A 26,968-nucleotide genomic window follows, 5' to 3' on the forward strand; every position below is an offset into this window, starting at 1 on the left:
ATTATTACTCTTTTACTACTTAAAAGTAATGTAGAATTCACTAATTTCGTGGTCCGATTGACCAATTAATACATTACAATTAATTAAGGCTTTTAGTTGAGATGAAAAAAAGTTAATGGCACGAGAGGGATTCGAACCCACGACCTTGAAAAATGGCAAAAGGGAGGGAAAATTCGAAAGGTGGGGTTGAGATGGGGAGTTGATGTGCGAGTGGATCGAGGTCACGATAGCTCAGGTGGTAGAGCAGCGGAGTATCTAGCCGAAGGGCGTGGGTTCGAATCCCTCTCGTGCCATTAACTTTTTTTCATCTCAACGAAAAACCTTAATTAATTGTAATGTAATGTAGAATGTAGAGTTCAATATCTTCTTTAAGGTCTTTACTCGGTGAAAGAAGGACAAAAGCGTTGGAATCACTAAGCTTTCGGCAACATTATGTTGCCATCATCAGGGCCTATTTATTAAGAAAATATACATAATTAATATACTTTTTAACATCAAAAAATCAAAAACATCAGTGCATACTTTTCCAAGAAAGAAGAGAAAAAAAAAATTCTCATCGGAAAAAACAAATGCAATGGTTTAGGTTATGAAGTACATGGCCAGCATTCGGTTATATATGGTGAACAAGCCATCTATGTAAAGTAAATTAATGAGTAATTATGACATTAATGATTGACAAAAATAATAAATTAATATATACAATAACCTTTTTTATATATAAAATAAATTACCTCACGAATAATTCACACATTTACAAGTCCAACTGTTTTTTTGTTCTTACTAACTATTTTTTATTTTATTTTATTTTTTTTACGAGGGTTCGCAACAGCAGAGGTCATATAAACCCTCGGGGTGCCGGTGTTTTAAAAAAAAAGCCCATTTGTAAGTATATCGGTTTCGAATGCAGGGCCGCTGGATTCGAACCCGGGACCTTTACCTTACAGTGATGAGCGCAGTGTCAACGCCTAAACCTTGCGGCCACCGACGCCCCCTTACTAACTATTGTTGTGATTAAAAACCAATAAATACATTATATTATTACAGGGTATTACATTAATGACTAGAATTTAATTTAAAGCTTGTTTAAAATTATAAATACAAAGGATTACAATTAAGATGAAACCCGACACACAACGTTGTCTCATCTAAGGCTGGATTGATACAGTTAGTGAAGGCTACCAGGCTCCGTGCACTCCTCATTATGCGCCTTCTAACGGAATAAATACATTCAAACAGACAAATTCCACTCATCTATTAAACTAATTTTAATGTTTTTGACGGGCCTGTGGAGTCCTCGATATTCCTCGACAGCCACGTCCATTCACACATAACCTAAATACGATCACGCTAATAAATACGATCATACTAGAGAGGACGCAGCATCTCGATAGTATTACTACAACCAAGTCGCCGTCGATCCATCCCACAATCTTACAACAAATGTATAATCACTAACCTAAATCGGTGGGCCTATGAGTTACTCGATATTCAGTCACAGCCGCTCCCATGCATGCTGAACCACTCACGCTAATAAATACGTTCGTACAATACAATGGGGGGTGAACCACATGTGGGGGTTATATGCGGTTGTAAGCGTTTATTGATTTTATTCTGCAAATATGATAAATTATAAAACCGTTTTAAACGAGAGAAAAAACCATATTGTTGTTCTTTAATTTCTGTAAATTTTTAAAAGTATCATTTTATTTTATGTTTCAATATTATTTTTATAGAAATGTGTTGTGTTTAGTGACCGTTAGTTAATGATTATTCGGAGATCGTGAGATGAGTTCTGGTGTGACGTAGATTTTAAAATACATTTTCCTTATCGTGCCAACGTTTCGACCTTTATTGAGATCATCTTCAGGGCTCAAAGTGTTTGTTTTCTGCGTAATTCTTGTATGTAGGCACTCTCAACATGATACACAAGAATGACACAATTACGCAGAAAACAAACACTTTGAGACCTAAAGGTGATTTCAATGAAGGTCGAAACGTTGCCCGATAAAGAAAATCTCTTTCTAAAACCTCTACGTCACACCAGACCGCATCTTACGATCTCCAAATAATCACTATTTTTATAATTCCACTGCTTTGTACAAATAATTTCTATTTAAAATCTAGAGCCTAAAAACGAAATGAATAATTCCAGATTTTATTATTTTTTATCAACTTATTATTAATTATTGAGTAATGGATATATTTGTTCTTATTAATAAATTTTATTAGGTGATTTATTTTATTGATAATTTATTTGTATCAATTTGGTTAAGTATAAATTTCCATGTTACCGTTTTTTTTCACATTTTTTCTTTCCTTTGATATGCAATATCAGATAAATTTAAAAGTGTAATTTTAGGCTGATTAAATGGCGTTCGATTACACCCTTGTTTTCAATTATAACACGTAGCCTAATTAATTGCAACCCTTGTTACTACTATTGTTAATTCATACCTCAATTTCAACTTTCTGGAAAAACTTTATTATTCCAATCACCGAGCTTTTCCCGCATCGAAAAACTGTTTAGTCTTAAATTAAGAAGAATCATTGCCACTAATTGAATTTGGAAGAAAATTTGAAGAAAAATGTAAACAGAAACCCCATTTCAACGTTGCTAAATAAATTGAAAGATATGTCGAATTTGATCAAACATAAATTTAAAATAAATTCCTTATATATTTAAAACATAAAACTCATATACGAACTTTAATTATTTTTAAATATTAACTTACTATAGACCTGCAAGATTATTCAGGAACAAGAAAAAAAACGTTATTTCATAAAAATAAAAAATAAACATCAAAGGAGAGCTCGCGATGAACAGGATCATTGGGTATAAACGGAATATATTTTTTTACGTATGCTAGGACAAATTGGGATGGTAATTTGATGTTACAAATGTATTATTCGAGCCAATATTTCGGCCAGCTGAATTTGAAATAAAACCTTGTATCAAACTTTAAGTGCTGCCAAAATGTAAAATCTTATTACTGGAAACTATTTAACTTTCACACCGAAAAACTTTAACTTTTTATATAAATAATATAAAATTTACATCAAACTAGAAAGATTTAAGCTTTCATGCACTCGGAAATATTTGAATGCCGTATGAAAACAGGTCGGTGTACTTCGTTTTTTAAACTTTATATAAAAGATAAATATTTGTAATAACAACTTTAATACTTCCAACTAGTTTACACGCACTGCACAGTTTAAAATGGTGCTGCTTAACCTGAAAATAACAAAATCTTTTACACAGAGACAAGGACAGGATTATATAAACATCTTCTTGATGCTGAATGACTAAAACTAACACCATAAAAAAAGGATGTAGTATTCGGCATAATTTATACCTCAATATCACACACAAACAAAAACATATACATGCAAATATATAGAAAAACCAGAGAGGGTATTTTGGGATAAAGGTCTACCAGCGAATTCTGACTATGACACATTTACATATTTGTGTATTTATTTTATTATAACCTTCACGTCCTTGGAATAGAAATCGAAATGTATCGATTTACTTTGAAAACGAACGGTAGATTCAACTTTATACAGATTAGGTTTAGTTGCGCATTGGTAAAACCAGAAAGAGCCAATAATCAGAATTTTGTCTGTTCAGATTTCTAGGGTGCCAAGAACAGAAGAGGAACGAAGAGGGTGAAAAACTAGCCAGGAAGGGTTCCTCATTAAGAAAAGACACGTCAAATTATAAACTGCTATAAAAAAAGGATCAACGTAATTATACATACGTGATGAACCAACACGTCAAGCATGTAAAAGATAAGGTCAAAATTATCACTCCTGAATTTACCAGTTGCTCCTAGAGAAACTGCAGCAAAACGGAAAATATCTCCTGTTTACTTTATGCCCGTTCACTGGACAATTTCCACTCAAAAGGAAGAAGAAGAAGAAGAAGAAGAAGAAAAAAAAAAGAAGAAGAAGAAAAAGAAGAAGAAGAAGAAGAACTGGAACAACTGCTCAATCTAGCAAATACGAGATTAACCACCAGCGAGTGGTCGTGTAAAATTGGATGTGTACACTGGGAAAAATAGGAATATAGAAAAAATTGACTTTTTAATAGTTTAATATAAGTGTGTGGTGATTATTGACCGTTAATCGATAATTATTCATAAATCGGAGATCCCAGGCCCTGGATATCTCAATAAAGATCGAAACGTTGGCACGATAAAGAAAATGTTTTTCTGAAACCTATCACACCAGACCGCATCTCACAATTTCTGAATAGTTTAATATAAGGTCAATCTTCTGGGACAGAATTATTTATCTATTATTTTTCACTTCTTATTAGTCAAATTAAAAATCAACATCACGAAGAATGACGGTCACGTGTCCAAGCATCTACGCATCTCTCCGTTTACAAATAAGTATAAATTTCTCCTGCCTTGTTTGACCTAGATGGAGACAAGTCTGACGATCTTCGTCCCTATGAGGTGCGATGGCTATTTAACCTAAGAAGTGAGGTTTTGCACGTATACTCGGCTTTTTGGATTAGAGGGGAATTGGGAATCTGTTCATCGTGCAATTCGCTTTCCATTGAAACTTGGCCGAGTGCTCATCCCTGGGTGAGATTCGATCATTGCATCACGGATGTTTCACTCTCCCCAGAGCTGATCTGTTACGGTTTTTGAGTGGCTCAAATTCGCAGTCCTTAATTCATTACGCTAGACATGCATGGAATTACAGATATGAGTTAATTAAGGAGTTTAATTTTTGGTATGTATTCTATAACCTGTTACCCTTTTCATTTTACCAGTTTTATTTCTCTTTTATTTCCATTTCTTTCTAGGCTATTATTAGTACCATATTTGGAGATCGTGAAGTGCGGTCTGGTGTGACGTAGGTTTTAGAAAAACATTTTCTCATTTCGTGCCAACGTTTTGATCTTTATTGAGATCATCTTCAGGGCCGGGGATTTTTAAACATTGTTTAAGTTTTACAAATGCATATAGGATGTCGAAAAAAAATGAATTTGTACAATGCTAGATAATTTCAGATTAAAAAAATGAATTTATACAATGCTAGAAAATTTTCGATTTAAAAACATAAATTTACACTATGCTAGAAAATTTTAGATTAAAAAAAATAAATTTATATATTGCTAAAAAATTTTAGATAAAAAAATGAATTTATGCAATGCTAGAAAATTTTAGATGTAAAAAATAAATTTATAAGAAAATTTTAGATTTAAAAAATAAATGTATACTATACTAGAAAATTTTAGATAAAAAAAATAAATTTATATAATGCTAGAAAATTTTAGATAAAAAAATGGATTTATACAATGTTAGAAAATTTTAGATTTAACAAAATAAATTTGTACTATACAAGAAAATTTTAGATTTAAAAAATAAATTTATACTATACTAGAAAATTTTAGATAAAAAAAATAAATTTATACTATACTAGAAAATTTTAGATTAGAAAAAATAAGTTTATATATTGTTAGAAAATTTAAGATTAAAAAATGAATTCATACAAATATAAAATTTTAGGTTCAATCAAAATATTTGTAATCACTCAAAGTGTTTCTTTTTCGTTTTGTAAAGGTGTCATTCTTGTAAACATCAATATTTATAACATACTACTAAACATAATATAAGTATGTGTACTTTGATTGAATCTAAAATTTGCGAGCATTGTATAAATTCATTTTTTTAACCAAAAATTTCCAACCATGGAAAAAATCCATTTTCTCAATACAAAAATGTATAGCAAAAAATAAAACACTGAAGATGGCAGATAAGGAAAACAAGAAAATTATGGGAGACGCATAAATAGTGGACCAACCCCCAGGACAAAACTTGCGTTATCTACTGAACTGATAAAAAGTCAATAAAAATCTTATCAATAGTGAACTCTAATCCATATGAGCAGAAGTATAATTAGAACAGGAAAACATGTATATATATATCATTGCGACGTTAGTTTGGTATCATTAGATTTGTATATGCTCACAGTTTTGCCCCATCGATCAAGGTATTATATTTGTTCAGTTATTAAATTGCTATAGAGTCCTTTTACATAACCCGTTTACGTTTTAGTGGTCAATTGACCAAAGTACTTCTTTCAATTAATTATTCTTAATATGAAAGGTCTTCGTTGAGTTGGAAAAGTCAGTGTCACGGTCGGGATTCGAACCCACGACCTCTGGCTAAATACGCCGCTGCACTAAACACTTGAGCTATCGTGACCTTGATCCTCTCGGACACCACTTCTCCATCTGAACCTATAACCGTTCGAATTTTCCCTCTTTTTGCATTTTCAAATGTCGTGTAAACAGGATTCGATTCTGAGCGACTTTTGAATGGCCACGGGGAGCTGCTTAGTGAAGTGATACTTCTTTTACTTTTTAAATATTAATCCATTTACGGTTTAGTGGTCAATTGACCAAAGTACTTCTTTCAATTAATTATTCTTACCATGTAAGGTATTGGTTGAGATGAAAAAGTCAGTGTCACGAGCGGGATTCGAACCCACGACCTTTCGGCTCAATACGCCGCTACTCTAATACTTGAGCCATCGTGACTTCGATCCTCTCGGACACCAACTCTCTCGTTTTACAAAACTTCGATATTGTTCTGTATCAAAAATATTTAAAAGTATGTAAAATATTGTAAAACTTTGTATAGAAAATATGAATATTTAATTTCATAGTGGCAAGTGTAAGAAACGAATCTCAAAAATATTAAGAGAACTGATTGATTAATTGCAGCCAAATAATAATTACAGTCAATTTCATACTCAAAAGCTGCCGGTATTTTATACTGTAACTAACCCTTACAAAATCGAACGGAACTGGTTTTTTAACCGATCACGTCCCTTTTAGTTCATTACAAGACATTTTTTGCCCAGAATGCCTTTCGTCCCTCCATCACAACGAGATTTATTTTTTTTCTCATACGTCTCATAAAATACGGGAGGCCAAGGCATTTTTGATATATAGAAAAAGGGAGAGAAAAAGAGGTTCGATGAGCCAATTCAAGAATCGAAAGGTAGAAATTGACTGTAGTTCAATCTCGCTGATTGCCATTCGTTGAACTGCAAGTTGGCGTAATTCACGGATGTAATTGAAGAAGCAATTTTGACCCGCATTGGACCACATGCTGAGACGAAACGAAACCACCATTCTTTTTCTTTCTGTAACGATTAGTAAGTACCATAAGCTAAAAAAGCAAAAATTGCAAATAAATTTTATTTGATATTTTGGAAGGGAACTTTTTTTAAACTAATAATAACATGCCAATTTGTTTATTATGATTAATGAGTTATTGAAACTCAGAGTTTTTTAATCTAACCTAATAAAACTATAAAGTATTTTTGAATGTTCGAAAATGACTTGTGCTTCAAGTATGCCCACAAATTAAAATTTAATGAGGAAAAGAAATAAATAAAAAATTTGGAACATAAACAAATTTCCTTTATTATAAAAAATAAAATAAAATAAGAAACTGCGCTGAACTAAAATGAAAAGAATGAAACCACAGGAAAAATGAACACAATTGCTTCTCTTAGCATAAATAAAATATATAAAGCTTTTTTAAAACCTATTTTAATAATTGTATCAAACAAAAATTTATCTAATTTTTTTTTAAATGAAAGGAGCGGGTGCACTCCCAGAAGATGGAAAAGGAAATGATTTCTTTTCACAGAAAAAAGGGAATTGACTCACTGGATGGTACCAAGTACTTTCATGGAGCTCCAAAATCGGAATTTCTTTTTGTTTTTGTTTTCTTGCAACGCCCTATGGATAGGGAACCCGGTGGATCATGGAAGCGATTGGAATGCACCTCTGGAAATTTTGTTTTTTTAAATTGATAAAATGGGATTTTTTTAAGAATGTTTGGACTTTACAAAACATAAACTTTTCATATGCCTTGACTTTATACGAGCGTTCTAGAAAATGTGTCACATCGGATTAATGAGCAATCTTGAGAAAAAGGGTCTCCGAGGATAGATGTAAGGCATAATTGACCTCCTTTGTAATTGATAGTTTATCCAAGTCGTCTAGCTCTTAACCTAAATCTGCTGAAACACCTCAAGGCTCTGCAAGATCCTCAATCCATTCATTTCACTCGGAGATGATGTTTTCTTTCCATAGAACTTCAAGTATAGATACAAATCTCATGAGTTAGGGTCTAAAATGACCTAGTTGTTGACAGTTCCTCGAGGAGGAATTCTCCACAATACGGAAAATATACTGTACGCATGTGTGTACGTTGGTGTGAGCTTATACAAATCGATAAATCAAAACTTTTTACTTCCATAATCAGTACTAAAAGATTGTTGGAGTAAAGTCGAAAGTTCTCTGGTGGCAAAACGTAATCAAATATTAATATGGACGTAGTCCGTAATTATAAAGAAATTTAAATTGTTAGCATTTCAGACAACCCAGTTCATGAAAGAATCAGCAGGTTTTTTTGAATACTAGTGTCAATGTCTCCTATCTGTTTTCATTTCAACGATTTTACCCGTCGTAAATATGTTACTGTAAGTATTTTAAGTTGATACAATATTATTTGTTAATGTGTGTGTTTAGTGACCGTTAGTAAATGATTATTTGGAGATTGTGAGATGAGGTCTGGTGTGATAAAATGATAATTACCTTCCCTCCTCAAAATTCGAGTTTCAAAAAAATCCTGAAAAAAATCTCAAGAGAAATTTGAAAGAAATATAGAGAGAATATTATCTGTGCATATGAAACATTGATTCGACACTGAAAAACAGAAAAGATTGTAAATATGAGTTAAGGTCAGGTATGTTGTTGATTATAAACCTTAAATTATAGAAAATATTTCCTCTGAAAACGTTCGCCAATAGAAAAAATTAATTAAATTATTTTACTTTTTTCCCAAAAACTTTACATTCCTTAACATGAATTTCAAGAAATTAATTAAAATTAGAAGTTTCAAAATAATTGTACTCACATCTATTATCACACATTACTGCTTAAATTTTCACAATGGACATTGATAAAACAAAAACCTAGACACTCGGTATTATTTGTACCTTTGGCTTCCATCCAAATTAAAAAATTAAAACGGACAAAAAAAGTAGCATGATTTAACAGGGAGGAGAAACAAACTTTTCCTTCTAGTATTAATGATAGTTCACAACAGAATCATTTTACAATGAATTTGTTTAGCGTATTGTACTGGAAAAAGTTTTGTTAAACAATAGTGTTTTTATTTACTGTAAAAAATAACACAATCGAGTTTATTGCTAAAGTTAAAATATCAGATAAATCAAAATCAAACTCTAAAACGTGTGTTTATTTTTTTTTTTCATTGGTTGATAAACTCAAATAAAATCTGGCAAAATTCAATCTTGTTTCTTTTATTAGATTCTTAGATTCAAAATCTCTAAAAAATTTCAAAAGTTGAACCTTTTACTTTTCAAGTTGAATAATTTATAGAACAGAATATATACTACACAGAATAGAACAGAATATCGACTTGTGTCTGTTTGAATAAATTGATTTTCTTTTTTAATATATTTATTTAGAAATCGTGAGATGCGGTCTGGTGTGATGTAGGTTTCAGAAAAACATTTTCTTTATCGTGCCAACGTTTGGATCTTTATTGTGATCATCTTCAGGGCCTGGGATTTATAAACATTGTTTAAATTTTACAAATACATACGGGACGTTTTTTTTCCTACATGTACTTGTAAACTTCAATAAAGATCGAAACATTCTCTCCAAATAATCAATATTTGGTAAACGGTTTCTGTCTGTTTATTGAATTTAAAAAGAATACAAAGTAAAATAAGGTGTCGGAAAGATTAGAAGTGATAGTCAATCAAGTATTTTAGGGAGAGGGCTATGTCGGGATGTTTGGTTAATTTCTCCAAAAAATGAAGTCAACGTCGAAGAAAATACTTGGTCCAGCACTTTTCCGAAACATAAACGTCTCTAAGAAGAGGAGAAAGTACCAACTCCGGCTCTATTTTTGGACCTCTCAGACCCGCAATATTTTTTAAATAGGAAAATTTATTAATTTTGTAAACATTAGTTATTGTATTTTTATTTGGAGATCGGGACATGCGGTCTGGTGTGACGTAGGTTTTAGAAAAACATTTTCTTTATCGTGCCAAACTTTCGATGACAAAACGATCGAGGGAAAATTCAAAAGGTGGGGTTGAGATGGGAAGTTAGTGACCGAGTGGATCGAGGTCACGATAGCTCAAGTGGTAGAGCAGGGGCGTATCTAGCCGAATGTCGTGTCCCGTGGGTTCGAATCCCGCTCGTGACACTGACTTTTTACCTCAACTAAAAACATTAATTAATAGAAAAATGTTAATTGGTCAAGCGGACCACGAAAACCTGTGAATTTTGTAATTAGATTGAAAAAAACGCTTAATATTGCCATTTATATAAATAAAATTTAAATGAAAAGATTGTACAATTATTTCTTTATTACAATCTCCCTACTTTCTTCGGCCTAGAAAGACTGCACGATAGACAGGCGGAAGGGTTGGCCGAGGAGTGAGGAAAATAATGGTTTGTGGTAAGCTTTGAGGGCTGGGAAAGGTTCAACTGTACTTCACCATTCCAATGTTTTTACTCATGCTTTTTAATCAGAACATCACACTGAAACGTTCTAATAATAAATGTTCGAATTTAAATTTTAAATATGTTTGGTCAAAACGGAGGTTTTCATAATTGTTCATTCGTTGCGTGATAGCGTAAATATATAACGACTGGCCTGACCTCAAAACTTCTATATTCCACATTTTCCTGGTTATAGTCAATAGGGTATCCATTAAAAATTGCTTGAAAATTTTTAATTTACTAAAGAAAAACTATTGCTCTCTAAGTCAATAAATTTTCACAAAATGTTTATTTTTTTAGTAGACTTTTCTTTGTAGATGAAAATTTAGTTTGTAAAACTAAATGAAAATATAAACATGTATTTTGAAAAAATTTTTATAAGTTTGAAATTTCAGTAGGAGTACAGTTGTAAAACTAAATGAAAATATAAACAAGTATTTTGAATTTTTTTTTTTTATTATTCAGATATCGTGAGATGCGGTCGGGTGTGATGTAGGTTTCAGAAAAACATTTTCTTTATCGTGCCAACGTTGGGCCCTCTCAACACGACACGCAAGGATGGCACAATTACACAGAAGACAAACACTTTGAGCCCTGAAGATGATCTCAATAAAAGATCGAAACGTTGGCACGATAAAGAAAATGTTTTTCTGAAACCTACATCACACCCGACCACATCTCACGATATCTGAATAACTATCGATTAACGGTCACTAATCTCTACACATTTTTTTATAAGTTCGAAATTTCGGTAGGAGTATAGTTCGTCAGTTTTAAAATGACATTAAATTAAAATACATTTTTTTGCGAAGGATTTTTTTTTCTTTTAAAGTTGTTTTATTAAAATCGTGGAATTTTTAAGACGAATTACTAAATTGTTTAGTTAATGTTAAAAAACATTTTATTTTTTTAAATAACAACAAATAAATTATTTATTTACGTTTATTTCTCGTTTTTGGAATTTACACTCTTCATGAGCACCCACCCTTTTTTATAAAAAGACATAAGTATAATATTTTCATTCATATTTTAGAACATATTATTAATAGGTTCTGTTATATTGTATTAAATTTACAATTTATTTATAGCCATCTTGTATTCTAAAAGATCATCAGTAATTTATATTTATATATACATTTTTGTACTTATATATTTTGTATATTTAAAAAAAATTCCTTTTTTGGCCAAAATGGTAAAAATGACCTATTGTTTTTCAAATGCACAGTTGTGAAATCATTTTTTTAAATTTAATTTGATCGTTTATTTTTACTATCTTTTATCTTATGCATTTTTCATAACAATTTTTATTTATTTGAGATTATTTTATTTGTATACTTTTTATTTTACATTAAGGAAGTTTTTTCAAAATCGTCATTTATGTTGAGAGTTTGCGCCGAAATTTAAAATATTGGATTGTTTAATTTATATATTTTTTAAATTAATTTTTATAAATTTTAAAAATTATTTTTATAAGTCCATTATGTTATTGGTCTACTTGACCAAATTACTTCTTTGAATGAATTATTCTTTTTGTGTAGTCTTGGTTGAGATGAAAAATTTAGTGTTACCAGCGGGATTCGAACCCACCTTCTACGGCGCTAAATACTTCGAGTTCTAATCAGTTGAGCTATCGTGACTTCGATCCACTCCACAGCCGAAGATCGTGGGTTCGAATACCGCTCGTGACGCTAACCTTTTCATCTTAACCACGATTTTACATTTAAAAAAATAATTTTTTTTAATATCGGAATATAATAGCGAGATAGGTGGGGGTAATTACATTATTTTATTTAAGTTTTTTTCCTATTTTGGTAACATACATGAATTCCAAGATTTCTCTTTTAAAAGGATTTTGTTCAAAATTCAAAATGTGCAGTTTTAAATTGGGTGTATGTGTGGTGATTAGTGACCGTTAGTTGATGATCATTCGGAAATCGTGAGATGCGTTCTGGTGTGACGTACGTTTCAGAAAAACATTTTTTTATTGTACCAACGTTACGATCTTTATTGACATCATCTTCAAGGCTCAAAGTGTTTGTTTTCTGCGTAATTGTGCCATTCTTGCGTGTCGTGAGTTTGGGCACTCTCAACAGATGATGATGATGATGATCTCAATAAAGATCGAAACGTTGGCACTATAAAGAAAATAAAATGTTTAAATTTTGAGCTATTTGTATATTAGAAAATGGCTGAGTTATTTTTTTATTGTATCTTCAAATCATTGCCATGGTTCTTTTACCCGCTGCCAGTATTTTTTGTTTGACCAATATACATTATATCACATCCATTGTAATTAAGTGAAAAATTATATAATTTATAGGTTACTTTTTAGAATTTTTTCTTTGGGGGGGGGGTAAGAAACTATTTATTTTGGTTTGAGGTTTAATTTTTTAGAACATAATTTTATTTATAACAAAATAATAATAAAACGATGTTTAAAATAAATTTGAATATTTTTTTATATATTGTTAATATAAGTAAATGAAGAGAATTACTTAATATTATTTTCAACTTGTGTTTTGCTATTTTCAGTCTTTACGATCTGACCTGGGTTATTAGTATTTTCTTGCAAATTTTAAATTATATTTAATGTTTAAAAACCTTAATTAATTATAATATATTAATTGGTCAAGCGGACCACGAAATTAGTGAATGAAATTGTTTAATTTTGTTTAGATTTTGTATATTTTTATATCACAATTCTTTTATAATATTGTTAGAATCTCAATTTATTGTGAATAATTTAAAAATATTTACTATTCTGTATGTCTAATCATCTTTGTCAGGAAGACTAACAACTCTATTTATTAGTTTTAGGTTTTTTTGAAAAAAAAGGGATGATTTCAGTTAACAACCCAATCATTTTTATTTCATATTTTATTCTGTATTTATTTATTTTTTAGAAAATATTTGGAAAAATTAGATACTGCTATTTCTGATAAACTTACTTCAAATTCTCAAGTCAGTTTCTTTTTTAGAAAAAATTGAAATGAAATCTTGGATACATCGGAATTTCGGTAACGAAAAGGCGGACATAATAGCCACAGGAGGAGATCCTGGCCGTGAAAATATTTTTGGGGTAAGAAAAACAAACGAAAGGATCTAAAAAAGACAAACGGAGAAGTGAATAAACTCTAGAGGTGCTTGACTCAGTAAATTTATGCTAAAACAACCCTTACCAAGACTGGCAAACTCACTGGTGCAATTGGAGCGGGTCAGACTCAGAACAGAAAAGGGACTATTAACCGGTCACTAGCATCTGAGAAAACATCTATATAACATGGGCATGTTCAACGATGATACCATTTGCAGAATATGCGATGAGGAGGAAGAAACAGCCTCCCATATCAACTTCGAATGTGATCATCATAACGTGGGATCCACGAAAGAAATTGTAACAAGTCAATGATCTTGTTCTTCTTAAAAAAAGAGTCGACAGACAGAACTAAGAAACTGGGAAAATAAAATAAAAAATCAAGAAAGCTACAATTCTGGAGAATAAAAGCTTCAAATTCCTAGTCCCCATTCATCATCATCATCGTCATCAACAACATCAAAACGAAAAAATGCAGATCGTACAAGATTGATTTTCTCATTAATGAAAATGTTTTAAATAGGTAAAATCATTTAAAATAAAAACATAGATCATTATCCATTAGCTTTTTTCTAACGTTTCAGAATTTTTTGAATATTCATATTTATAAAACACAATGAATTTTATTTTAAAGTATGAAGGCAAAGAGACTGTAACATTTGTAAAAGGTTTGTTTTAAAATAAAATAGAAAAATATTTTTACGTGTCAAATTGTAAAATTCTGTCGTTTGGCCACCTTGATAAACAGTACTAAGATGCTCGAAACATTGCAAAAAAAACAAAAACTTATTGTTTGAAACACTCATGGATAAATCCCACACTCGCAATAAATTAAAGTTTAAAAATAAATTCATATAGGTTTAGCGGTCATAATTGACCATATTAATTATTCTTTTCATCTAAGGTCTTGAAGTTTGAAATCACGATAGCATAATTGGTTAAAGCAGCGGCGGTATTGAGCCGAAGGTACTCGGTTCGAATCCCGCTCGTGACACTACGACTCTCATCTCAGCGAAGACCTTAGATCACAAAAATAATAAATTTAAAAATTAAAATGATTAATTGAATTTTTCTATTGTCTAAAATAACTGAATACGGCTTTTAACAAGTCTGACAAAAAGGAATTGTCAAATGGTATTTTTCTATGTTTTGAGATATTTATTGACAGTGAATTATCCATAATAAAGCTGATTTTAAAAAAAGTTAGGTTGTTTTATTAAAAAAATAATTTCCATTGAATAATTTAAATTTTTTACCATAGAAATTAAAATTTTGTGCTTTTTTGCCCAAATTTCATTTTGAATTTTAAGTTTTTTTACAATAAAATATGGAATAACCAAATTTCCTTTTAAAATCTTTTTATTATTTGTTATAAAATATTTTTTAAGGTCTTAAATATATTATGAATATCTTCGGAATAATAGATTGCAATAGATGTGCTAAGATAAAAGCATGTATATTTTATATAACAATCATGTAGTTTTTTTTTAATTGAAAAAATGGAACATATTAAAATTTCCATAGAAAATTATTTTTCAATGTCAAAATCTCGTTAAATTTCATAGTCTTTTTGTCATTATTTGTTTGTGAAAAAATCACCAAGTACATGATATATTATTGTCCATAATAAAATTTCCTCGAAAATTATTATTTATCGCAAAAAATTTTAGCTTAGAAAGCTATTTATTGAGCGATTCATTTCTGAATATATTTAATTAGTAGTCTCATTGGCCAAATTACTTTTGTCAATTAATTAATCTTTTTACGTAAAGTCTTGGTTGAAATGAAAAAGTTAGTGACACGACCGGGATTCGAAGGCAAAGGTCGTGGGTTCGAATCCTGCTCGTGACACTAACTTTTTCATGTCAACCAAGATCTTAGATAAAAAGATTAATTAATTTCTAAATATGTTGAAATAAATGTCGATAACATTTTTGTCCAACGATAAAGTTATAGGTTTATTAATTGTATATTATAAATAGGTTAGTGGTGCCAGTAATATTATTCGATTTGTATAAATTTGTTTAACAATATCTGATAATTTTGAAGAAAAAAAATATTTTGCGGGAGTAAGAGGATTTTTGAAAAAATGAAACCAGACGGAATTTTATCCGGATAAAAATTCACTCACCGATCCGAATCAGCCCGTGGGTCCGTTCCGTTCAGTCTTTCTTGAGCACAAACACAAAATTGGCACTGCGAAGCACGTGATTCAGCGAAAAGGGAGCGGCGTGGCGATGCCAGGGAAGCCGGGTGAAGACTGGAGAGGCGGCGGGCTCGGAGTCAGCGCAACCTACCGCAACCCCCTTCGCTGAATTAAAGCCCCGTTTGCCGCCTCCAGGCCGAAGCCTTTTCTTGCACCCCTTTACGATTGACTTACATGGAGATGAAGGCAGAATTGGCGTCATTTTTTTCTCCCTAGTAGGCCTGTCAAAATTCATCAAGCCGCAACCACATCCCCTTTCCATTTTTATAACAAAAAAAACTCACAAAGCAACATACACAAAATGAACACAATTCTAACTACATTGTCCATAAAAACCGACCACTTGGTTTTTGCACGAAAAAAATTGTCAACTTTGGAAATGCAAATTTTCACAAACTTTTAAGTCACAGATCTGCGATGTGTCTCATTTTTTAGAAAATTTTTCGCTGAACAAGGTGTCTTGTTAATATTTTTTAAATGTGTTCCTAGCTTCAGTCGTTCATCAGTAAATTCAAAAATTCTGTAACGTATCAATTTTTACAGTTTTTACGAAAACTTCAAATTGATCTGTGGAGCCAGGAAATCGCCCTGGAGCTACGCCCTTTTGCAATCAATAGGAAATTTTAAAAAACCTGAAACTTTGCCCGATTTCTCAATCGTTTCCGCTCATAGAACAACCCGATCTCTATCTGTCCCGATTTTACCACAAAACTTTTGTTTCAATACGTTATTCTAAGCCAAACTGCCACAACAACTGTGAAATGGGATGAAAAATGTGGATTTACGTGATGATGTAAACAAGTATTATCAACAGCAGAAGTAATTCTCAAACCAAAAGCCAAAGTAAGAAAAAGTGAGAATTGTCCCTTCACAGGACAATTTGTTGAAAAAGTCCTCGAACAAAAGTTTTAGAGCGTAAAATTTACTTAAATTTGAAAATTCAAAAATTTTACATTCTTGAAAATCGAGTGGGTGGGAGTGATCGGTTTTTTTTCATGAGCATGTAAAATACTACAATATATAACTATTTTTGCCCTAAAATTGCGAAACCTCGAAAACAGTTGTGAAATCTTGAAAAGTGGAAGGTGACCAATAGAAAGCTTATTAAAGTTTCCTATCGACTGCTAAAAAGCGCCGCTCCAAGTACGATTTACCTGTTCCAGCTTAATTTGAAATTTTCGTAAAAAATGTAAAAATTGACATGTTCCCGAATTTTTGAATTGGCTGATGACTGACTGAACCTAAAAAAACATTTAAAAAAGCCAACTTGTTCAGCGTAAAATTTTCTAAAACATTTGACCTAGCGCAGGTCTGATACTTCCAAAAAATGAGAAAATATGCGTTTCCAAAGTTGGACATTTTGTTTAAATGTTTTAAATTTTTTTGACTACCTTGAAAAGTTTAAGTCTCACTAAACCCTGTGAGAAATAGAACCAGTTCGTCCAAGAAAATTCCTAGCGGATAATCCAAAATTTCCCACTTTTCTGCTTGAGTTAGGATTTTTTTTAAATGGATAGTGTGAATGTATTAATTTTAAAAAAAATTTAAAAAAATAAGAACCGATCTTTAAAAAATGATCAATTTAAACTCTGAAACGGGGGTAAAATATATAAAAAGGTATAGTTTCGCTCGAAAATAATTCATTGCAAAAATCGGGAATGACTCGAAAACAATTGTGAAATCTGGCAAAGTGCAAGGTGACCAATTGAAAGCTTTCCTATCTATTGCTAAAGAGCGCCGTTCCATGTACGTACGGATTTCCTGGTTCCAGCTCAATTTGAATTTGTCGTAAAAAATGCAAAAATTGACATGTTCCAGAATTTTTGAATTTACTGATGAACGACTGAACCCAGGCAAACATTTAAAAAAGTCAACTTGTTCGGCGTAACATTTTCTAAAAAATTTAATCTAGCCCGGGTCTGATACTTAAAAGGCTGAGAAAATATGCTATTCCAAAGTTGGCCCTTTTTTTACATTTTTTAAATTCTTTTGACGACTTTGAAAAAAATTAAGTCTCATTAAGCCCTCTGAGAAACAGAACCAGTTCGTCCCAGAAATCTCCTCGCGGATAACCCAACATTTGTCCTCCTTCTCCTTTATTTTTTTAATATTTTTTATGGATAGTGTAAATGTCTTAATTTAAAAATATATAAAGACAGAATTTTAAAAAAGTTCAACCTAAACGCTGAAATAAGGGTAAAACGTATAAAAAGACATAGTTTGGCACGAATGTAATTAATTTCCAAAGCTTTTTTTTTCAACGTAAACTCTGAAATAGAGGTAAAAGACATAAAAAGGCATGTCGCTGAAAATAAAATATTAAAAATATAAATTTAATACTTTTAAAATAATGATTTTTCGTAAGTTTAATACAAAGATTTGGAAAATATAAACATAGTGTTAATTATATAAAAAATGCGAAATAACCAAAGGATAGGTTTTTGGATTAAAAATTAATATAAACCAGACTGAAAGTTTATCCTTTCCCTTGTTTATCGCATTCATTTTATTTTCAACGGAGGTAAACGCGATTTTGATATTTCAATTTACTTTACAAATTTACATTTATGTCCAAATCAATTGAAAATGTTTTTGTTGAAAATTCGTGTTTGCTAAAAGAAAGTTCTATTCGATTTCTAATTTTCCCAAATTAGTTATTATTTTCATCAAGACCCCCTTTTTCTGAAAAACATTCTCCAACGGAGGAATGTTGCATGCGACATGAAAATGCAGTCGGTTAGCATTTTCTTTCAGTCGTGTTGAATCCTTAATTTATGAACGCCGCCCTCATGTGGCAGTTGAACGGTATCGAAACGAGTTTAGAAATTAAGTGATGACAGTTCTTTTGCCGATCGATTGATTGTTATTTGTTCACAGACTTTGAATTATTTATTTTTGGTCGTTCGTGTTCCTATGTTCTAGATTTGCAAGTTGTTTATTTAGGGGCGTCGGTGGCCGCAACGGTTTAGGCGTTGACACGGCGCTCATCACTGTAAGGTCCCGGGTTCGAATCCAGCAGTCCTGCATTCGAACCCCGACATACTTACAAATGGGCTTTTTTTCAAAAACCCGGCACCCTGAGGTTTGTTGTTGCTAACCCTCGTAAAAAAAAGTTGTTTATTTGAACAGTCTACGAATAAGAGAAATATTTCATTATTAACCTGAAAATATTGCTGATTACTGATTAATATTAGCTCAAATCTGCACGAGCATGTTCATAGTTGAGCCTAACGTTTCTTGCAGTCTATTGGCAATTCCAGATTTTACATTTTTCAATGAATTACAGACACCCACGGGTATGGTAGACCAGGGTCAGTCCTCGGTCTTATCCATGCAGCCAACGAGGTTGGAGTCTGAGGGTTAAAAACAGTTAGGTCATTTCAACACCCAACCAGTTCTTAAATCTAAACCCAATTTTCTCATTCTTAAATACATTCTATACAATTTACAATCCATTCACTGAGGGTGGTGAAGTACTCGATATTCCTACATCGCCCTTTACACCTATTATATTACTAACCTAATTGGAAGTCCTCGGGTAGCTCAATATTCCGCAATCAGCACTCTTATACTACACATTCACGCCAATATATACATTCACGTTCAACACTCGCTATGTACGCAAAACAGTCAATAATGTATGTAATAAAACAATCATATTTCCTCCAAAAAAGAAACAGAGAACCTGTGTTATTTGTCAGTGTGAATGAACTATTAACGAGGCAACGGTTCGTTAAATTACCAATCAGTTATTGGTTCGTTTCATTGGTAACCTATCAAAGATTATTAAACATGTGAGTTATTTATGTAAAATGAATAACTAGATATATGTCAATAATTTTATTAACTAGTGTAAATTTTGAAGTATTTTGAAATATCAATTTAAAATTTGTTTCATTAGTAGCATCGAAAAAATTATTTAGCCAGGTAATCAGTAATTTTAAGCAGAGCTATTTGTAAAAAAATTTTAACTAGTCAGTGAATAATTTAAGAGTACCAAGCCTGAGGTTAGTTCAATTACTAATCAGTTAAAAGTTCGTATCATTATCTGTAAAAAGCTGTTTACGAGTAAATAGGTAGTCACTCAGAAAGGAGTTTGTTAAAAATTTAAAGTAGTAGTTGAAAATGTTACTGATTCGCCAAACCACTACACAATCAACTTTTATTTAAATTGAGTTACAATTTAGTTTAGTTAATAAATTACAATTAATTAAGGTTTTCAGTTGAGATAAAAAAGTCAATGGCTCGAGTTAATGGCCTCAACTTCCCACCTGGCAAAAAGGAGGGAAAATTCAAAAGGTGTGGTATCAAGCCAAAGATCGTGGGTTCGAATCCCGCTCGTGCCATTGACTTTTTTAACTCAACTGAAAATCTTAATTAATTGTAATATAAAGCCGACCACGAAACTAGTGAATTGAATTATTTAATAAAGTGTGTGTGTGTTTGGTTTTTAGTGACCGTTACTTAATGATTATTTGGAGGTCGTGAGATGCGGTGTGGTGTGACGTAGGTTTAGAAAAACATTTCCATTATCGTCCCAACGTTTCGATCTTTGTTCAGATCATCTTCACGGCTCAAAGTGTTCGTTTTCCGTGTAGTTGTGTCATTGTCTGTCGTGTTAAGAACTTTCACTCTCAATAAAGTGAGTGAAACACAATAAAGAAAAGGTTTTTAGTTGAGATAAAAAAGTTGATGGCACGAGCGGGATTCGAACCCAAGATCTTCGGCTAGATACGCCTCTACCACTTGAGCTATCGTGACTTCGATCCACTAGGATACTAACTTGCTATCTCAATCCCACCTTTTGAATTATACCTCTTTTTTGCCATTTTTCAGTTTTTATAAAACCTACGTCACACCAGACAGCATCTCACGACCTCCAAATAATCATTAGTTAATAACCTAATAAAATTTATTTATAATTGTTATCAGCTTATGAAAGTAAAATAAATAACAACTCATTTTAGTTGTGGCAAACATTTTGAATTTTATGAGTAAACTTTTTTGTTGGTTAAACGTTTAAATCATTAGAGATTCCTCGGTAGGTTGAGCAAGGAACTAAGTATTTTTTATTCTTTCAAATTTGTCTTGGCCTTGAAATTTTTATTCATAATTAGAATTTTAAGGCTGAAAATAGTTACTTCAAGATAGAATCATTAACTATTAATATTTAATTTATTGAACAATCAGTTTCAAGTGAGCAGTAGACCTAACCTAAACCAATTAGTGTTTTTTTTCTTCTTTTTTAACGAGAGTTCGCAACAGCAGAAGTCATACAAACCCTCACGGTGCGGTGTTTTTGAAAAAAGAAAAAACATGTGTAAGTATGTCGGGTTCGAATGCAGGGCCGCTGGATTCGAACCCGGGACCTTTACCTTACAGTGATGAACGCCTTGTCAACGCCTAAACCGTTGCGGCCCCCTACCGGTTAGTATGTTGTTTTTTATTTAAAAAAAATTGCTTTATCATATTATAAACTTATTTTATTTTTCAATCTGGTTTATTCATTTTTCCTATATATATTACTGCTCCGCAATAATGACTAGGGTGGTGCAATCCATGATTTCTTGGTATTCAATAAAAATATTTATTTTGTACAAGTTTTTATGCTGTCTACTTTTGTACAATATATTTTTTATCTCAGATATTATTTAGCAGTGTGCAATATTCAAAAATATTGACAAATAAAGGAGCCTGATCAATCCAAAATAGATGGTAGGTTAATATTTACACGATAGAAGCGGTTTTATAGTATATTAAAAACCTACAGTCATATCAAAAAATCTACCTGTATAATTTTATTTATTAACAGTCTCAGTAATCACACATTCACACACAATTTAAATTATTTACAAATTTCACATTATATATACACAATACACATACAAATATACATACATAATACACATATGCATATTCACGTATACACAGTATATACTATTCTACCTTTTTTATTATTCCTATTATATAATATGCTCAACACATTAATTTTGAGTTTTTAAACAAGTATTTCAAGCTAGTGTTCTATAAAGTTCCATTTCTTAGAAAATTAGCGACTTTGATAAAGAGATGATCCTGTATAACAATACAGTTCGTCATCGATCTTGGTGGGAAAGCGAGAACCTCCATTAACCACTTCTAAGAGCGGACTTAGGCCAAAGATCAGTTCATAAATATGGTAATTGTTCATAATTGTTCCTCAGATCCTAGTAAGGCCCAATTCTACACAAATAAACCTATTAACTTGACAATTTTTATTTCTTATACATGGATTTATTTCTTATTTAAATGGATGGTATTATTCAGCTTTATAGTAGTTTAATAAAGAATTCTTCATACCACTGACTAGGTAAAAAAATAACGCTTGGTTTGTTTCAATATTCACAATGGTTTTTGATTAATTATAAAATGTTAATTGGTCAATCGGGCCACGAAGTGTAATGGATTTAATAATTAAACTGGTGTATATCTTCACGAAAGCTCTCCGTGGCCATTTCATTTGTGGCCGAGAATCAAATAGATTACACGACATTTGAACAATGGCAAAAAGGAGGGAAAATTCAAAAGGTGAGGTTGAGATGGGAAGTTAGTGTCGGAGCGGATCGAAGTCACGATAGCTCACGTGGTAGAGTTGCGTATTTAGCCGGTCATGGGTTCGAATCCCGCTCTTGACACTGACTTTTTTATCTTAATACCTTTCACATATATTAATTAATTGAAGAATGTTAATTGGTCAACCGGACCACGAACTGTAATGGATTTTCAATTGTTTTTAAGTTAAATGTACGTTTTTCTCTTATTCTCTTAACATTAAAATTTTAATTAAAAAACAAGACGTTTATTATTTATCCATAAAGTGTAATACATGTTTTTTTTAATTTATTCATAACCCCCCAAGTTTGGTTTTTATCAGGATTAGCATACTTTAGAAAATAAATCTTCATATTAAAAATGGAATTAATCCTTGAGACAGGCATACATTTCCCCCCCCCCATCTTTTTCAAAGGGAGCATGTTTAAATACTTTTCACATCTTTAGCAACTTGTTAACCCTTTCATCTCTCCACCTCCGAATGAAAGGGTATAAAGTAACAAATTGAATATTACGAGGAAATGTAAATTGAGAAACTTTTTTTTTAATTTTCACTTTTTCTTTATAATTAAATTAAAAACTTAGTGTTTTCCTTCTGAAACAAACCAGCAATCCATGTTGTTAATGGTATAATTAAATTCAATGTAATTTAAATATAGATTTGCATTTTATATTACTCTAAACGATAATTACTCTGGAACATTGTTTAAAACAGACAGAGGGGTTAGTTTTTATATTTTCCATCAATGGCCATAAAATATTTGTTTAAAACTTTATTTTAATGAACAGCCAATGTTAAAGTGAAAAAATTTGTTCAACCACGTGTACAATTTGTGTGATATTTTTGCTAAAAGGACCACTTTATTTTAGTTGAATAAATGGCTAAAACCAATTACAGGGAAGGGGATTTGGTTTACTGACGTCACCGTCTCGCCACTGAGTCCTACTAAGTCCTTTGCCATTCTACATTATTCCCTTTATGAGGCAAGTCGGCTAAGAAGAATTTCATCCCTAAGCTTCCCACTTATACTATTATATTTGAAATTTCCTTTAGAAAATATGATTAAGAAATATCATTTGAAAGTTAAAATGAAAACGTTTTTTAGAGATAAATAAAAGGAAATTATGATTTTCTTATTTTAATACACAAAATATGAATAGAAAAGAAAATAAATATTGAAATGTCGAGTTAGAGGACAATATATAAGATAATATATAATAATTTCTACAGAGAACAGAAAGTGACAGTAAGTATGTGAGTATATGTGAAAGAAAGAGAGAAAGAGAAGGAGAGACAGAAAGAGAAGTAGAGAGAGTGAGGGTAAGAAAAGAAGAGAGAGTGAGAGACATTGTAAAAGAAATGTCGAAGAATAGAAATGTAATGGATAAATATACAGGGTGAATTGCTACTCGTGCTACAAACTACTCCAGTAGATTCTTCACCCTAAAATGAACAAAAAAGTTCATATTGACCATGGTCCGATTCTCAACCATTTCAGAGTAATTTCGCTTTTTATCGATTTTGAAAGATATCACGTCCTGGCGTCGGAAAATCGTGATATCTTTTAATCTAAACANAAGACAAACACTTTGAGCCCTGAAGATGATCTCAATAAAGATCGAAACGTTCGCACGATAAAGAAAATATTTTTCTGAAGCCTACATCACACCAGTCCGTATCTCACGATTTCTGAATAATAATGATTAATTAACAACTTTTAAACTTATAAATCTGTACTTTTGATACATATCTGGAAAGTAGATAATTTTTTAAAGATTTTCTTCAATGGCTCTATACTTTTGCATTTTTGAATTCGGTAAATTTGAGAACCCCTTTGACTAAAACCCCTTTAATTAAAAACGAATTACTAAGCATTTTATTATAATGTTTTATAACCAGGATATGCCTATTTATATTGCTAGTGTTCAGATTTTGAACGTCAGCTTTAAATCTGATCTTCTTAATTTAATTGTTTTGTATATAGTGCACGCAATATTGTAGTCTATCAGGACTTTTATTTTTAAAATTTAGTCATTTAAATTTTTCGTACACTCTCTCATCGTTTGTTAAGTTTAGTGTATACCTCATATGCATATTTAATCATATTTGTAATTTTTTTATTTGCATATAATTTAATTAAGAGAATGAAATGGAGAGGGAGAGAGAGAGAGAGAGAGAGAGAGAGAGAGAGAGAGAAAGAGAGAGAGAGTGAGAGAGAGAGAAGGAAAGAAAAAGAGATATACTAATATTGGTTGATTGATTTCCGTCCTATTTATACACACATCACTCAAGATTTGGTCCCCAAGATCGCTCTTAGGTCTAAAGTGAAATACAATAGTAGATTTCAATCACACTACTCTACTTAATCCTGAGAAAACAATTCCTTTTTCATACATCATTACTAAATAACAACCAGGTATGTAAGATTAACTTGACAAAAACTAATAAAAATAAAAAAGTTAATTTCTACTTATTTAGCGATTTATTTACAACAACAAAAAATCACAAGTACAGTTCAGCAAGGCCAGATATAAAACACCTAAAAATAATTGCTATACGAGCTATCATTTTACAAATAAANCTCATCGTTTGTTAAGTTTAGTGTATACCTCATATGCATATTTAATCATATTTGTAATTTTTTTATTTGCATATAATTTAATTAAGAGAATGAAATGGGGAGGGAGAGAGAGAGAGAGAGAGAGAGAGAGCGAGAGAGAGAGAGAGATTAAATGATTGATTAACAATTTATTTATTAAAATACACTCAAAACGTAGGTCTCGAGGACCTTCTTACACTTAACATGTAATCACAATTATAATATTTGCTTATAGTCACAACAGACATAAAATAGAAATAACAAATTATTGTTTTATTTCCATTTAGATGTGTCATTCTTGTCTGTCGTGTTGAGAGTGCCCTCACAGACAAGAATGACACATCTACACGGAAAACAAGCATTTTGAGCCCTGAAGAAGATCTCAACAAAGATCGAAAAGCTGGCATGAAAAAGAAAATGTCTTTCAGAAACCTACGCCACACCAGACCGCATCTCACAACCTCCAAATTACTAAATGAATAAAGTGAGAGTAATTTGTACGTATAAGTTACATTTTTATAAAGAGCATATTATTCTTGAGTAAAAAAATTAGATATAGATTTTTCGTAAGATCCTCAAAAACTAGAACCCCTAGAACCTTCTAAAATTGGAACATAAATTTATGATTTACAAATGAAATAAAATACCAGAGTATTAACGTTTTACAAATTATTGTAAAAGTATATAATAAAAAATAGAATAATAAATGTAATAAATAAAACTATATAAGCTGTATGATGTAATGTTAACTACGTAAATGTTAAATAAGTTAAATGCTTATTTGTACGATTCTATTCAAAGTATTTACTTAATATTCCTTAAATTTTACTTTGAATGATTTTATTATTTTTATTTGAACTATATGTATCGGTATTGAGTTTAAAAAATTTGAAGCTTTAATTTTATATGAATTATTAAGTGTTTGCTTTTTTGGATGGAGAAAGTGCGAGAGAGATAGAGGAAAAAAATAGATGGTGACAGAGAGAGGGAAAAGGAGAAAGAGTCTAAAATAGAGAAAGAGAAAAAGTGAGACAGAGTGAGAAAGAGAGGGGGAGAGAGAGAGAGAGAGAGGGAGACAGCGAGGGAGAGACAAACAGATAGTTAGATCTTTAGATAGATAAATATATAGGTAGATGGATGGATAGATAGATAGATAGATAGATAGATAGATAGATAGATAGATAGATAGATAGAGAGAGAGAGAGAGAGAGAGAGAGAGAGAGAGAGAGAGAGTGAGTAAGAAGTGTGTTCTTCAATCCCATATATGAAGGTTCAGAACTTGTGAGTGAAAGAATGAAAGAAGAATTGTGAGATAAAACAGATACATTAAGGACACACAACAAACACTATATAGGGAGAAAAAGAGGAAGAAAAAACAGAGAAAAGAAATAGTGACTATATAATGTAGTAACTTATATTTAATAGTGGAATATACTATTTTGTGACAAAAACTTCATATTAGGTTCAGAGTATTCGTTCAATAGCCGGTGTAATGAATCATTTAAATAATTTTAATACATTTTTAAACAAGTAGTCAATTGTAAATTCGGTTTTACTGTCACGCCGGAACTACCCACCCGTCCAGTATAAAAATAGAAACGTTTCACGGATCTAATCTGGCTGGCCTTCGAGGGCGAGCGAGAAAATTTTACAGGAAATTCATAAATTATTTTCCAACTCCTACGCCATAAAACGAACCTTCGTGCTTGCACGAAGCAGGCGAAATCAGAGAGAAGAGGGTTCGGTCCATTAGACTCAAGAACAACGTTGTCTTTCACAATTCCGACCAAATAAATTGGCCTAAAATTTTTATTTAAAAAAAAAAATCTATAGAACGATTTTATAAAGCATTTCCATAGTTTTAACCTACGAAGACAGCTGTTTTCATAATCTTCTTG

General features: G+C 31.4%; 1 protein-coding gene across 1 annotated transcript in view; it reads right to left on the bottom strand.

Annotated features, from left to right (window-relative positions):
• LOC106666554 (zwei Ig domain protein zig-8) overlaps positions 1-15,909 on the bottom strand; it is a 658,162-nt gene extending 642,253 nt beyond the window's left edge. Inside the window, exon 1 of the mRNA XM_014393829.2 lies at positions 15,805-15,909. The gene's annotated coding sequence lies outside the window, so the exon portion shown is untranslated. The remainder of the gene's footprint in view (positions 1-15,804) is intronic.
• Between the last annotated feature and the right edge of the window lie 11,059 nt (positions 15,910-26,968).

The sequence above is a fragment of the Cimex lectularius genome, unplaced genomic scaffold (genome assembly GCF_000648675.2).
Source record: "Cimex lectularius strain Harlan isolate CLEC.00 unplaced genomic scaffold, Clec_2.1 scaffold196, whole genome shotgun sequence".
In the NCBI taxonomy this organism is placed as follows: domain Eukaryota; kingdom Metazoa; phylum Arthropoda; class Insecta; order Hemiptera; family Cimicidae; genus Cimex; species Cimex lectularius.